A 15,733-nucleotide genomic window follows, 5' to 3' on the forward strand; every position below is an offset into this window, starting at 1 on the left:
AGGTGTAAGATATTGACACATTTGTGTCCTAGAGGAGCAGCAGTGAAATCTTGTAGATTTCACTGCGTCACTTCTATGACCCTTTCTTCCGCTGGAACGCCCCCATGCATACATTATACCTGCCGCAGGTATAATGTGGCGCAGGGGTTTACAAAGTGACGCAGCTACCTAGATGCGTCACTTTGTAAATATGGTGCAGCAAGGCACATTTTTTACACTGCTGGTGCGACACAAACAGTGACTCACCGGCGGGTAAAAGTGACGCACGGCCTCATAAATGAGGCCCTTAGTGCTTAGCAGGCCTGCACTGAGGAGGAATTGAATGCTTTGCTGCAGTTAGAGCCTTTTCAGAGTGAAAGCAGCAAAAACAATCCCAGGGGCCGCACAGAATATTAATTCCTTAGCAAGGAATTGGATTAAAGCAGCTGCAGGCACAAAAGGTGAGTTTGCCCCGTTTTCCACAGCTACCTTTTTCATGGGGTACTTCAGAGCACAGTTGTGTGCCATTTCTGTTTCCTGTAATCCGAATGGTTATTGAAGTTGGAACATGCAAGAACTGGTGGACTGAGAGCATGAAGGTTTATAAATATGAGTGTGTGAAAATGAATTTCTATACTCATTCACTCTTCCTGTATACCCAAGCCCTGCTTTATTGACTTGCCCACAAAACATGTCTACTGGCACCTTCTGTAAAAATCAGCAGTTAGTGCTTTTTAGCCTATCAAGAACTTCCAGAAAAGCTATCAAGTGTCAAATAAAAATTAGCGCCATTTCTTCAAGAGCCCGCAAAAGGCACCTCCTGCTCTTCATCTCAAATACGCTTTAATGAAAAGGTGGGGGCAGCCACAGTTTTGAAAAGACACCCTTCGATTTCCAAATGCACTAAAATTTGAACGGTGGGCGTCTGCTGATGACGGCCGGGAGCTGTCATGACCACACCCGCGATAGGAATGTGCCGCACAGAATTCCGGGCGCGGCGGCGGAGGGGTTAAAAACCTGGCAGCTCACTTTTTGGAAATAGTTGTCTAAAATGATGTGAATGAAGGGGTCAGCTGCTCGCAAATCAGCCATTCTCACAGCTTAGTTGAAGAGAGTAAGTAGAGGGCATATTGTCTTATCAATGTACCTGTTTGTTTGCTTCCAGAACCGTGAAAGTATATAAGATGTTAAACTGCATTGACCAGTATTTTTATAGCAGCAGTGCAGTGTTAGATGCATTGTTTTTGATTTAAACTGATCCTTTGTTTTTGAGATTTGTCTGTGCAAAGGAAAGAGCTGGTAGCTACTGAAGCTCATCGAACAGCATTATGCTTATCGATTTGTCTACATTTCTGATGGCAACAGCAAGTGACCCCCACCTTTTGTTCTACCCTCTTCACTTAAAATATGAGGGTAGAGAGACTCCCAAACATGGGAGAAAAAGGAAAAATCGCTATGAAACCCAAACAAAGCCCCCAAGAATAATCACACGTACTTGATATTAACATAAAACAAAAAACAGGATGCAGTTTTTCTTGAGAACACATTACTAATCACAACTTCCACGGAGTAACCCCTAACCTTTTATTCCAGATCAATGCTTAAAAACATCTTTCCACACCCCTAAATCCCACCGGCCAATAGATGAATCCATAATGTATGTCCAAAATGCACATTGTGAGTGTGTTGCAGCCAAACGCTTATACATATGTTAGCAAACCAATAACTACAATGACCCAAATAAATATATATGTTGCTTTTTCATGTTTTATGAGAATTTCCACAGTACTCAGCTATTTTCTACCAAAGGCTTTTTTTTTCCTATGCACATATTCTGTCCCTTTACAGAAATCTATTGTTGCTGGCAAATAAGGTGAAGCGCTTGAGCAAGGGTATTTCAACAAAGTTCTGTTTACAAGTGGCAGCTCTTGTGCTCCTTGTCAACTTTCTTTTTGTTTCCTCATATGTTTTTTTTCTTTTTAAAAAGGAGATGGTATTTCTTGTGTACCAACTACAAACTGCATTATGCCGGTAGGAATGTTGGTCCTACAGATCGACAGCCTTCAATCTACTGAGTGTGTTTTTAAGTTGGAAGAATTATAGGGGATCAAAAATCATTGCAGTTTGATACTCTTCTCATATTGTAATAGCTATCAGAACGTGAAATAAAGAGTAGCTTAACAAAAACCCTATTTGTGGCAAATGTAAACACACATTGGGTTTTTTTTTTTTTCAGTGCCGTATTATACAACTAAGGATAGTACTCATGATTAAGATTTAAACTGGTATGGAGAAATTGGGTTGTTGGTTGAAGAGTGTGAAAGTCCACCCAAGAAACAGCCACAATCTTTAATAGGGTGACCCACAAAAAGTCATTAAATTAACCTCTGTATAATGCCAGGGACAATAGTATTTGCTGTCCTGGTAATTAGTTAACACATTAAAAAAATATTATACATTTTAAATGAGATATAGCATGAACAGGTGTTTCTCGTCACTTATACTTCAGAAGGTCAATTCATATGGCGTGTGTAAGGGACTGCGGATGGTGTTTGTGCACAGTGTGGGTGTTTGGATGTTTAGATAGAATGTGCAAAGGGGTTCTCTGAAGCTACAAATGTTAACTTTCATTCCAGGTGTTAGAGACAGAGGGGCATATTATCAAGGGGGTTTATCTCCGCTTTTTTGGCTTTAAAAGCCGAGAAAACGGAGATAAAATTATCTCCCTAATACCTAGCTGTCGCTAACACCACTTAGCGACAGCTAGTAGGAGATAGCGACCATCTTGGACCCCACTTTGTATGTCAGTGATATTTATCACTAATGACATGCAAAGTGGGCGTGCCAAGATGTTAGAGACTGGAAACAGTCGCTAACATCGCTATCTCCTATTACCAACTTTTAGAGATATTCGCGCTAAGCGCGAATATCTCCAAAAGCTAACACCTGCCCTTAGCAGTTCTTAGCCATGTTATCCAATGGGAGGTGGATAACATGGCTAGTAGCATTAGCTCGGTAATGCATGAATATCGCTGACTTTTCAGTGATATTCATGCATTGCGGCCGATTTTTATCGCATTTGCGATAAACCTTGGTAATAGCAAGGTTTATCTGCGATAGAAATCGCTGCAGCACGGCGATAATTTTTTCACGCTAACCAAGCAATAGCGATAATTATCGCTATTGCTTGGTAATATGCCCGAGAGTTAGCTAAAACACAGAACTGTTTGAGGGTAAAACATGATGTAGGCCACTTGGCAGTAATGAATTATATGCCACAGTGGCCTAGTGGTTGTTATAGGTGATTTCTACTGTGTTCATGTAGTGCTGAGGGCTCTGACTCTATATAGTGGGCAGCAGGAATCTTCTTCTATCTCCACTCCTAGTGAGAAGGTAGTTCTGCTGCAGTAGAGAGCTGTCAATGGGGGGTTGGGCATTAACCTTGGGGAAGGGTAGTGGTGGAAGTGGGCCTATATCTGATGAGATCAGGGCCTCATCCTGAAAATTCTGCAGCCCATTGATCACTGCCCAGGTTTCTTGGATAGCTCTCCATCAGGCGATGTGAGACACAGTTGGGAGGAAATATCTTTCTTCTTGTAGTCAGTCGCTGAAATTCTAATTGGGTATTAAATCTGTCTTTCAGCAGAGATAGTTGTGGATGTGGGCTGAGCCAATATAGGAAGTGGGTGTGGTCTCCTAAATAAAATTGAGCACCTGCACTTAATATTTTACAAATTAAGCACTGCAAAAATAAAAAATTACTTTTCGAGGATCAATAATTTAGTCATTTCAGCAAAGCAGAACCACAGGACATAAACTGGAAGTGATTAATCGGATGAAATATGAGGATTTATGAAAACTCTGCAATCTGTTTATGCCTTGTTAAAAGGAACTGTGCGCTCCTGAATTAAAGCGTATATCCTCTGCATTGTCAGTGTCATCCTGTGCCTATCACGGAAGCGCAAATCCTAGCCTGCAGCCAAAGCAAATGCTTGAGTTGTGTTCCATCCGCTTCTGGTAATGAAGCCGCCACACGTACTGAATGCACCTCATTTTTCCAGGATGTGTTGTTGCTCTGGAAATTAGATAAACTCCTCGGAAAGGGGTATGCAGTGAACATACTTTAAGTAATGACACACATGTGTGACGTGAAACAGGAGACAAAGGAGAAAAGGAAGTTACATTTAAAGTTAATCTGGTGTTTCCACGCCAGATAAAATGTACCTGGTAAATGTGTTAATTTGAGACTCAATACCAACCAATTTCTGTGCTAGAGTGCAGATGACAAATATTAGCGCTATACTGGTGTCCAGGAGGTTGAAAAGTTCAAAGAATATATCAAAGCAAGCGACGATAAATGTATGACAAGTTCAGAGACAAAAAGCTCAAAGCAAGGAAGAATAGGTGCTAGTAATTGTTTGAATCCAGACACTTGCTGCAAAACTGACTGTTCGCAAGCTACAATTTCAGCAAAGTCAACAAAAAAATGACAAGCACTTCTAATATCCGTTACAGCAGCTTTCAGTTGATGTATGCTTCTACTGGTCTGCACGGGTGAAATTTACCGTACATTGTCATCATCTGATATAATTTCCAGAATTTTGTTTTTCGTTTGTTATGTGAAATTCACAAAATTATGCTTTTATGTCACATGGCGAAATTTTAAGTGGATTCGTTTAAAAATCGTATCATGTAAAAAGACGAATGAACAAAATGTGAGCAACTGTTGTTCACAGCACTTTTAGGGGCACATTTTCAAAACTTTTGCGCTGGTTTAGCGTCACAACAGTGACGCTAACCAGTGCAAATTTTTGTTTTGCTATTTTTTTTTTCAGCGCAAAACTTGTTTTTTGCGCTCAAAGGGGCAGATTTATGTTAACTGGCGCATCCCGAGGGATGCGCCAGTTAACATGCGCCACAGTGCGCCACAGCTACGCCACCCATGGTGCGCCGCATTTATGATGCGGCGCACCATGGGGCAAAAACGGCACAGATGCGTGACGCATCTGTGCCGGAAATGTGGCGCATTGCTGGAGTTGCGTCGCAAGCGCGACGCAGCTCCAGCAATGCTCTGGGGGGGCCCATTCTTTCAATGCTGCCTCAAGCCTTACGCCTGCTTCAAGCAGGCGCAGGGTTTTGACGCAGCATTGCCCTGAAAGTGACTGAGTGAAATCTCATAGATTTCACTCAGCCACTTTCAGGAGGCGTTCCTGCGCAGGAACGCCCCCCCTGCACAGGAACGCCTCCTCATGGCGCAGTGCTGTACAACGTGACGCATCTCCTAGATGCGTCACGTTGTAAATAGGGCGCAGGGATGCGCCACGTTTCTGTGCCGTTGCGTCACGCAACGGCGGCGTAAACGTGGCGCAAGCCCTTCATAAATCTGCCCCTAAGTACTCTGAAAGTAGCGCAAGGCAGCGCCAAGCACTGCTTTGCATTACTTTGTGCTGAGGGAGCGTGACATGGGGGGTACATGGGCATTCCCATGCAACCCCCCATGCCTTTTGACGCAAAACCATATTTACAAAGATTTGTAAACATGGGGCCTTATTTATGAAGGCCTTGCGCCGTCGGTGCGTCACTTTTTCCCATTTTAAAAGTGGCGCACCGGCGGCGCAAGGCCTTCATAAATAAGGCCCATGGTTTTGTGTTAAAAGGTAACGCCCCTGCAAAGGAGGTGCTAGCAAGAGAAATGTTTTCATTTCTCCGTGCTTGTCCCACTTTCCATGCGTGCAGCACTCTGCAGCATGTATGAAAAGTGGGAAAAGCATTGCATCGTGCGTTGCATAGTGTTTTTTACAGGAAGGGTACCCTTCCGGTACAAACCTATGCTAAACTCCTGCACACACCCTAGCGCTGCGGCGCTAAAGTGTGTGCATGGTGCATGGCAGCTGAAATCAGCGCGGGCAAGGCAAAGGGGATGCCAGAGCCATATCTCTGAAGATATGGCGCTCTCTTGCTCCCTCCCTGTCGGGCAACGTGACGCAGCATCGCGGGGCATTGCGCAACTTTTGAGAAAATCTACCCCATAGTTTTACTTGATTATTTTAGCGTGAAATACATCTTTGCATCAAAAATGAACGCTAGGCCACATTTCACACTAAAGTATAGCTTTAAATTCCGGGTTTGCATTTGAAGTTCTTTTGTGTAATGTTTATGAAATTTCAAGTAACTATGCAAAAGGGAATTGCTCAAATTTTACACACCCCAGTGTCAAATAGCTGAGATGACACTGTGACCAATGAGCATATTTCCCTATTTTTATACTCACAGAAGCTGGACAATAGCCAGCTATGTAATGTTTCCTTTGTTAAGAAAAGGAAGAAAAGTGCACCTTGTGGTTTTTTTACGAGACAGATTATTGACTGCACTGCTGACTGTGTGTGTTTCCAAATACCCAGGATGCCTATTGATTCTACATTTTATGGTTTTCTTTCCACTACTCAACACTACGTGCATCTTTATCTCACTTTTGTAGGTTCATTTTCATTCATACTGTTTGTCACTGTCTCTGATTTACTAACTTACTCTCCCTCATCTTTCTCCCTTTGCTGTTTTTTTCTCTCTTGTATGGGTTAATGTATAATGATGAAAATTAGTCTTGGTCCCCCAAAAGGAGTTCTACCTGCAACCACAAACACACATGAAACACTACCGTTGAAAGCAACAAGAATGAAACAAAGGGCAGAAGCGGTTCCAGGTCCTGATTTATAAAGAACTAACAGTCCACCCCGACATTGTACGGGTATGAATTGCTGCCGGCCAGTAGTATATTGTTTTGTAGGATTTCGTTTAGATAGCATTTCTTATCTGTGACAGGCCTGTGAAACGCTCCGATTCACAGTGCACTGCTGATGCACTTAAAAGTGCGCGTTCAGTAGTGTGTGAACTTGAGTTTCCCTAATTTATTTTTCCTTGCAATATTATATAGCGCTAACTCGACAACATGGCATGAGCACAATTTACATTACAGAAGAACACATTCATTCGTGGTCGGCACGGGGAGACAAAGCAATTTGCCTGGAATCACAGGATTTTGAGCTGATGCAGAGATTCGAACGTAGCTCCCCAGCTCTAAAGTTCGCAATTCTAGAACTTGTGGCGGGAGGTGTGTCTAAAAGTGTATGTCGGTGCTGGCCATCAATGAGAGAGAACTTTGCATTTTTAAAATGGGTGGCGAAAAAATATGAGTATGTTGCTGGAGATGTGGGCCGCCGTTCCACCAATGTACTTACCGGGGGAGGGTAAACACCCATTATTCCGCACCTTTCTTTCCGCATACCATCACTCCGCATACTTTCATTACGAAAGAACCATGACTCCGCAATGCCATTATAATGCATGGTATTACATTTTATATGGTTTTACCACGCATACATTTACAACTAAATTTTTGTAAATGCATGAATGGTAAAAGCATGTTTTTTTTATGTTTGGATAAGGTAAGTATGGGTACAGGGGTATATGTTTTGGGGTACTGAGGTATATGTTTTGGGGTGTTTGGGTATTTTAAGGGTTCAGATATAGTTTTGGGTTATGGGGTACAGGGGTAGTTTTAGGGTTTAGGGATAGGTATGGGTTTTGGGGTACAGGGGTATTTTTAGGGTTTAGGGCTGGGTTTGGGTTTGGTGGTATAGGGGTATTTTTAGGGTTCAGGGCTGGGTTTGGGTTTGGTGGTATAGGGGTATTTTTAGGGTTCAGGGGGAGGTTTGGGTTTTGGGGTGCAGGGGTATTTTAAGAGTTCAGGGCTAGGTTTGGGTTTTGGGGTACAGGGGTATTTTTAGTGTTCAGGGCTAGGTTTGGGTTTTGGGGTACAGGGGTATTTTAGGGATCAGGGCTAGGTTTGGGTTTTGGGGTACAGGGGTATTTTTAGTGTTCAGAGCTAGGTTTGGGGTTTGGGGTACAGGGGTATTTTAAGGGTTCAGGGCTAGGTTTGGGGTTTGGGATACAGGGGTATTTTAGGGTTCAGGGGTAGGTTTGGGTTTTGGGATACAGGGGTATTTTAGGGTCCAGGGGTAGGTTTGGATTTTGGGGTAGAGGAGTATTTTTAGGGTTTAGGGGTAGGTTTGGGTTTTGAGGTACAGGGGTATTTATAGGCTTCAGGGCTAGGTTTCGGTTTTGGGGTACAGGGGTATTTTTAGGGTTTAGGGATATGTTTGGGTTTGGGATACAGGGTATATTTATAGGGTTAAGATGGGTTAGTGTTTAAGGGTGTTGAAGTATTTTAAGGAGTAAGGGTGGGTTATGATTATGGGGTGCAGGGGTATTTAAAGGGAGCAGGGTGGGATTAGCACACAATATGAGACATGGCATGAAGGGCGGAACATACCACACGCCCCCAGCATTTGTCAGGCCCCCAGCACACGCCCACTGCACAACGGAGACATGCCCACAAGGGACTACTTTGCTGGCTGGTTCTTTTACCTTTTAAATGTATATGGTGGACGTATGCATAGCCTATGTCCTTCTGCTGCAACTGCCCTTTCCAACGCTGTATTGGGTGTTGTGATTGGTGCTGTGGTTCTTGAGATTACCCGCCTCAAAGGTTTGGGCTCTCTCTTTATTATTTTAGTATGGATGAAGCTCTGCCTTTAGCACCCCCTCTTTAGCCTGACTGTGCAGGAAATGTGTAACATGGCCCCGGAAAAGACAGGTCATATTGAAAGAAACGCATGGTCTCTTTGCAGCAGGATTACATTTCTCTTGCGACAGACTCATGGAGCACAGACAGCCCTAGAAATACTATGCATGAATGTGTACCTCATTATAATGAACCACTTTCGTTCAGGGATCTGATTAACTATATAAGATGAAAACGGCCTTTGCTCCTCGTTACCTTCTGAAGCAGATATTTCTATCTCCCTGCTTCATCGTGATAATGTTTTTTTTAAATGTGCATGCACTATTAAGCAGTCCTTCATAGCCGCTATATAATTTAAAGGTCATGCGCTTTATTACCGTTGTTAAACTAAGTACAGGCCATTCATGCCCAAGTCCATCGGAAGGTTAGATTTAGTAGGGTGGGCCTTATTCACATAAGAAATGTGGGAAATTGATCTAGCTTATATAAATGTCATATCCTGAAATGTCAGCACCTTTGTGCAATGCCATTTTTTAAAATATTGTTTATATGGGGTAAGTGCTTTGTGCCATAGAGAGCTATTTTTCTTACACTGCCACACATTTTTATTGCCTCCCTACCCTATATGGCCAGGAAGTCGCCGATTTCCCACCGGTACTTATTCCTCACAAAGCTCAATGTTAATGATAATGCCCAAGACCATCTCTTTGAATTAGGGTTATGGGACCCCCAGCTGTATTTTTTATTAAAACACACATAAAAAAATTTGCCATCATAATTTGTACCGTAACCACATTATGTACATCTTGTTTACAAGTGAGACCTAGCCTTAACATAAACTCTAGTACATGTAAACCAGCTAACCATAACTAGTCCATTCCTGTCCAATCAACAAAATACTGAACCGTTTTGAGTGAGATCATGACTGGCTTCCCTGGGTCAAAGACAGATTCCATCTATAGGGTGAAAGGGAGTAAGTGTGTACTTATTATTTGGTTATGTTTTACGATTGTATGTGATCTACCATACCCCGTAAGTTAAGCAAAGACTGACCTTGCTGAAATAACTACTTGGCAATGCATTTCTGTGTCTGCTATATATTGCAAGCTCTTGTATTATGTGATGAGAAGGTTTAATAAAAAGTTATAAAAAAATATTAAAATGACTGGTGCTGCTCACCTTCCTCTTACACCCCCCCTGTCCAGAGGATGGGTACCTCCTTATGGGTTGGCCCTCCTTACCTCTCCCGTACCGGGAGCTCCTGTGCAGGGGGCCTTGCTGCCCCTAGAATACCTACCTCTGGAACCCCCTACACCCAAGCTCCTCGTCCCCCAAGAGCCGGTGCTAGTTTTCATTAACCGTATAAGCTAAATGTCCAGGTAGGAATCATTTACAGTGTCAATTTAACATTAAACAGTGTCATAGCTATGATCACTGAATTGAGTGACCGTAGGGTTTCAGTAACAGCCAACATTGATTAGTATCAAAAATATATATTTATTCTTTTTTAGTTTTCAATTGATTAACTGCACCTGCACGGGTGATTGATTGGTAAGGACTGTGTTTCATCACCTGCCCTGACCCCCCCGCACCCATTAACTTCCTTTTGACTTGCAGGTGGCCCCTCTTGGAAGGTCCAATGACACCAATGTTAATTTTGGTAGAAAAGAATGCTGTGTAAAGGGCCCCTAAGTGTCCCCACCAATCATGAGCTCTACCACCACAGGCAAGAATCGTTTGTAGCAGGGATTCTGCTCCTACACAGAACTGTGCATAAAGACATAGAACCTCAGTGAATTAGGGTGTGCCAAAACTCACCTTAGTATCCAAAATCCCCTACCAGACTTGCAATAAGTGTCTCATTGGTTCTTACTGACCCCCAATGATTTAGACCACCCAGAACATGGACTTAGAACACCTCAGGTATTGTGGAACACATGAACACTCTTTCGTTATACTTACATATCAATCCAGAACCAGGAGTAAATGAGGACACGTGCTAATTTGAAATGTTTATTTCTAATGCAGTATTCTCAAACGCAGTATCTTAGCTAATACAAGCAAACATATTATAAGGAACAAGGTTAATAGCATGGTTACTATTCCATGGAATACAAAAGGCGAAAGCATGTTAAAATGCTAAAGGGAAAAGGTCCAAAAAGAACCCCTGTTTACCCTCCCTAGCTAGTATATTATATTATATCTACAGAAGGTATCTTTGGGTTTAGAAGGGCGGGCCCATACCTTTGGGTTCAGCAGAAATGGATCACATCATCTCCTGCACCAACTCTCTGCATACGGATATTCATCAAGTGTGCAACTTATGCTCTGTGCAGTGCATTATTAATCGCGCCTAAACCCAAAGTAGGCCACAGCTGCATACATATTATGTCTACTCAGTGTGCTGGTCAATTCAAACAACAAGCGCTGTGTTGAAATAACCTTGAAGGCCTCTGCACTCACTGTGCAGACATAGCTTACCAAGCAAGGCTGATATTGTAAGCAAACATGTTATTCTCGTGTGAAGCAAAATATCCAACTAGGCAAAAAGCTTTAACAACAAAATGTGTCGTGTGCTGCAGAGGCAGCAGAAAAGGAAAATGGCATTAAAACTTCTAACAAGCTCATGCTAACATAACACATTGCAAAGGTGAAACCAAAACAGAAGACACCCTCCCTTTGATCCGAGCACTGATAGGACAAGTAAGAAGGGGCAAATTTAGGAACGCAGAGTTCGATAGTTCAAACACAAGTCTCCAATTTGGTACCTCAAAAACAGAGATAACAGAAACATAATTGAGGGTAAAAAAATTCTCCTTTTTTAGACATTTGAAAAAAGTCAATAGGCAAGGGTTTCAAAAAATTGAGGGTCCAAAAAAATCCAATAATCCAATGAAAAGTGTTGGCCAAGAAAACGAGACTGCAAACACAGTTTATCCTAATAGTGAATATGCAGAATATGCAGCAACAGCCTCCAACAGGAATTCACTGTTATCATCCGAAAATAATGCGGACATCCAATTTAACAAAGGGAAAGAACATACATGCTCTTCAATTACCGGAACCTCTTGCACCATCAGAGGACAACTCGGGGGTTCTCGAGGAAGCTGCGAGCCAAGAAATCTTGCGCTGCTGCGAACACATTCCAACGACCCAGTATTCCATGCATCGCTGCAAAGTCCATAATCCCTCCATCAGAACAAAGCAATCCATGAGCAACTAAGGGACTCATAAATTGATTATAATCCGCATCGGGAGGCACCGTATTGCAGAGACACAAGTGGAGGGCCCATTCGAAGTCGCAACTCAGGCAATGAAAGACAGGCTGGACACATGTAAAGTAGGAAAAACGAAACGATAATCCATAAGCTGCATTCAATGTAGCAAGAGGCAGCACACCATAGTACTCAACATCCTGGCGCGAAGGAGCCCTAGACGAGACAGCTCGTCTTGTAACACAGGATGTGCATCCATTTTGAAATAAACAAAACAGCAATAGCCCGCCAGCAGCAAGAGCCAGTAGCAAGGGAAATCCACTAAACAGGCTGGAGAAAATAGAACGGAAGAAAGCTGGAATGACTCCGAAAATCATTTGGAAGGAAGTCACTAAACTACTGCTTACAACTTTAAAAAAGTGAGCCAGCCCCGAAGTGGAGGACGCATTGAAGATTGTGTGAATTCATTCACCGAAGTGCAAAGGCAAATCCGTATTTAATAAGGCATGCACCTGTGTTGGCCACGTGAAGGACAAATGTTTCACGAGCAGAAGTGAGGGCAATTTCTTTTTGGGACAATAGAGCTCTTATGCGACTCATCTTATTGAACTCTGCTTTCAAGGTCGGAATCTTAGGCCAGATGGAAACATCAAGTTTCCCATGCGGGGGTGGATACATTACATTCTTGCAACAAACTACACGTTCACTGACTGTAACGGCATAAGCAATCCCTTTTATTAACCCACAGCAATCCTCATTGTTTAAAAGTAAATAACTCTCATTTGCCAGTAATGTGAACGGGGGTACCTTTCAGAATACAGGCTAAATTAGGCTCATTTTGATTACAAGAGCCATGTAATTGGATATGTTGACACATTAAAGAATGATCCTGTGTTTCAGTGCATTCTTCACCATTCAAATAAACTTCCTTTCCCTTCCTAAGGCATATATATGTAAAGGAAGCGACCAAGCTTCGTGGAGATAAGAACTTCCAAGAGGCTCGTATCTACCAATGGCAAAGTACTTCATACAGTTTTTAAACTCGAACAAAGGAAACAGAAGAGTTATTAAACTGTGAATAAGCCATGTAGCCGAATTGACCTCTGCCACAGAAAATGGCAAAGGCTCCAACCTTTCAATGTGTAACATGGAAAAAGAAGCATCTTTCATCGACAGTAAGCGTTGCTTGACAGTCAAATTAAAAGGGGCAAACAATGATGACATATTCATGTAATGCCACAGTACTTTACCTGCCTTAAGGGTTTGCAATGTCCATTCAAACTGCATAATGAAAGGCAACTGATTTTGACCGTGGTACAAAGCAGACACTTCATCTTGCATAATATCTACAACAGATGACACAATATTATCTAATGTGTAAATGCAGGAAGAAAGCGTGTTAATGCTGCTATCTACAACTGCTAGCACTTTTTCTAAATTAGCTTGATATATAGCTCTAAGGCGGGTAGCCACCTCAATCTGGGAAGCTATCCAGAATTCGTTATCAACAGCATATATCCATCTTTTAGATCCACCTTTAGCCAGGCCTTTAATAAAATCATTCAGATCAACTTCGTCAGTCAGTTTAGATAAATGCAGTTTAACTGACGCCAAGGTAGAATGTCTGAGCCAGTTCTGACACAATTTGCCTACAGAATAGGTAGTCACAGAATGGCCACTTTCAAAACTGGGATCAACCCTGACCTGTGTAAAGCCATGTGCTAAACCCAGAAAATGACGGTGGCATGAGTCAGCTCTTCTGTGCCAGAGCAACCAGCCTTCGGGATCCAAACTGGATATGTTAAAGGAGGAATTCAACAATAGAGTTTGTAACTCTCTCATGGAATATTTTCTAGTATTACTCCAACTGGAATATTCCTCTAAATCAGGAAAAGAATGAGCATTTAATTTTTTATGAGAAGCCAATCCAAAGCATCTTGTCTGTGAAATTGTAGAATTTAAAAACAACATATGGTTCGGGACGAGGCATGCACGGTGCAAAGGCTCAATGCCTTGCACTTGTTTTTAGAACCCCAAACTGATTTAAGGTCAATTGTATCCTTCCACAACTCGTAGCCCCCAACAGCCAACTGGTCTAGAAAGAACTTCGAATACAATAATTTAGTATTGGTAAGTCTAACTTTGGATATGGACTTTTCACCCATTTTAAAATAAAAGGCATTGGGATTAGATTGATTAAAATCTGTACAGTAAGTGAACCTTTTCAAAAAGTTAGCAGAACTGCCTTGTATTGGAGCTGGACAGTGTTCCCACTGGGTGTAATGCACAGTGAGTCTCCTGGTATTAGTTTTACATAGGTAGGGATTGCCAAAATGTTGATAACAATACAAATCACCGTAATTAGCAGACTCCAAGTACAAATCTTCAGCATCAAAGGCTGCATAATATTTCAAATCAGAAAACAATGATTCAACGGCCTGAACATCCCAATCATCAGAACATATATTTTGTTTAACTACATCCCCCATAGACACTCTAAGCACATTAGGGACATTTATATCCTCAGTGGGCCCATGAATTTGAAGTCGAACAGCATTCCATACAATCCTATCCAAGACAGGCCAAGCAGTGATATTAACTAAGGCCAAGACTCTCTTCAATCTGTGTGATGAGTGGGGAGCCAATGTTCCATTGATATTTCGAATGCATGTTCTCTCCTCGCCATAATGTCCATTGACGAGACGGAAAAATAAAACACAAAACCAATTGACATAAAAAGGTAAATCGAAAAAAGCACCATCCAAATATAAGTCCAAGGGGGAATCAAAACATTTTTTTTAAACAGTCTTGCCAAAACAGAAATCTTCGAAGGCTTTTTTGATGTGTGGGAAACAGTGTCTAATGAAAATCTGGATTCTGTAGCTAAGCGAGTTTGAAAATCAGACATCGATAAGTAAGCATGGGAGAAAATCCGTTCTGCTCGCGGAATTTGTGGATTTTCTGCAAATTCGCAATCCGCGAACTCTCGCGATTTTGCCGAAAATTCGCAAATTCACACGCAGCTGATTTTTTTGCTTTGTGATACAATATTGCGGCGCGCGGCGTTCACTTACGGTCATTCAGCGTTTGCAGAGTTGTTTTTCTCCATGTTTTGCGTGTGCTGCGCCATTTTGGATCTTGCTGCGGGATCCCGCGGGAGTTTGGCGCCCGCGATTACGTCATCGCGGCTTGCCACCTTGCACAGCGAGAGTTTGTCAACGCGAGTACGTCATAAAGGCCCGTGATCATGCATCGCGGGAGTTCGCGGGAGTAAACACTTGCGAACACGTAGATGCAGCGGGCAGCAACAACCTCGCAATTGCGAAATGGCAAAATTTGCAATTTCGTACAAGAAATCCACCAGCAGGCAGCATAAATCTTCTGAAAATGACGATTTTTATCAGAATAACTCCTCAGGTTTACATTTGCCTGCACTTTTTTTTGCAATGAGTCCATTTAGGGGGCGGTGGGAGGAAGGAAGTGCCCCACAGTCTCCAACTTCCTGTTCCTGTCCAGCAGGCTCCTCCCAGTGCTTTCTTCATGTGCTGGTCACTTTAATTTGGATCTTGACCTGGAAGGATTACTTTTTGTGGATGCTGCTGGATATTTGGATTTGAGGCATTTTTGACTTTCTTTGGATCACTTTTGGATTAGAAATTTCACAAGTAAGTTTGTTTGGGGCATTATAGTTGCTGCAACTACAATTGTGGAACTTTTTCAGAACATTAAATAAAATATATTGTGGGTAGCCACAGTATCCAGTAGGACCAGGGTTAGTTATGGGTGCATGATACAACTGTTTTGTTGAATTTAAACATGATTTAGGGCATGGATGGCATTGGATTGTGCTGATTTTTTGTGTGTTTTTCGATTTTTTATGTCTGCTGTTGGGGCCTTTTGCCCAGGGGTACTCAGTGGTGCATGGACCGAGTCTTTCTGTGGGGTCTCTTTAATGTAA

Source organism: Lissotriton vulgaris, chromosome 11 (assembly GCF_964263255.1).
Source record: "Lissotriton vulgaris chromosome 11, aLisVul1.2, whole genome shotgun sequence".
Taxonomy (NCBI): domain Eukaryota; kingdom Metazoa; phylum Chordata; class Amphibia; order Caudata; family Salamandridae; genus Lissotriton; species Lissotriton vulgaris.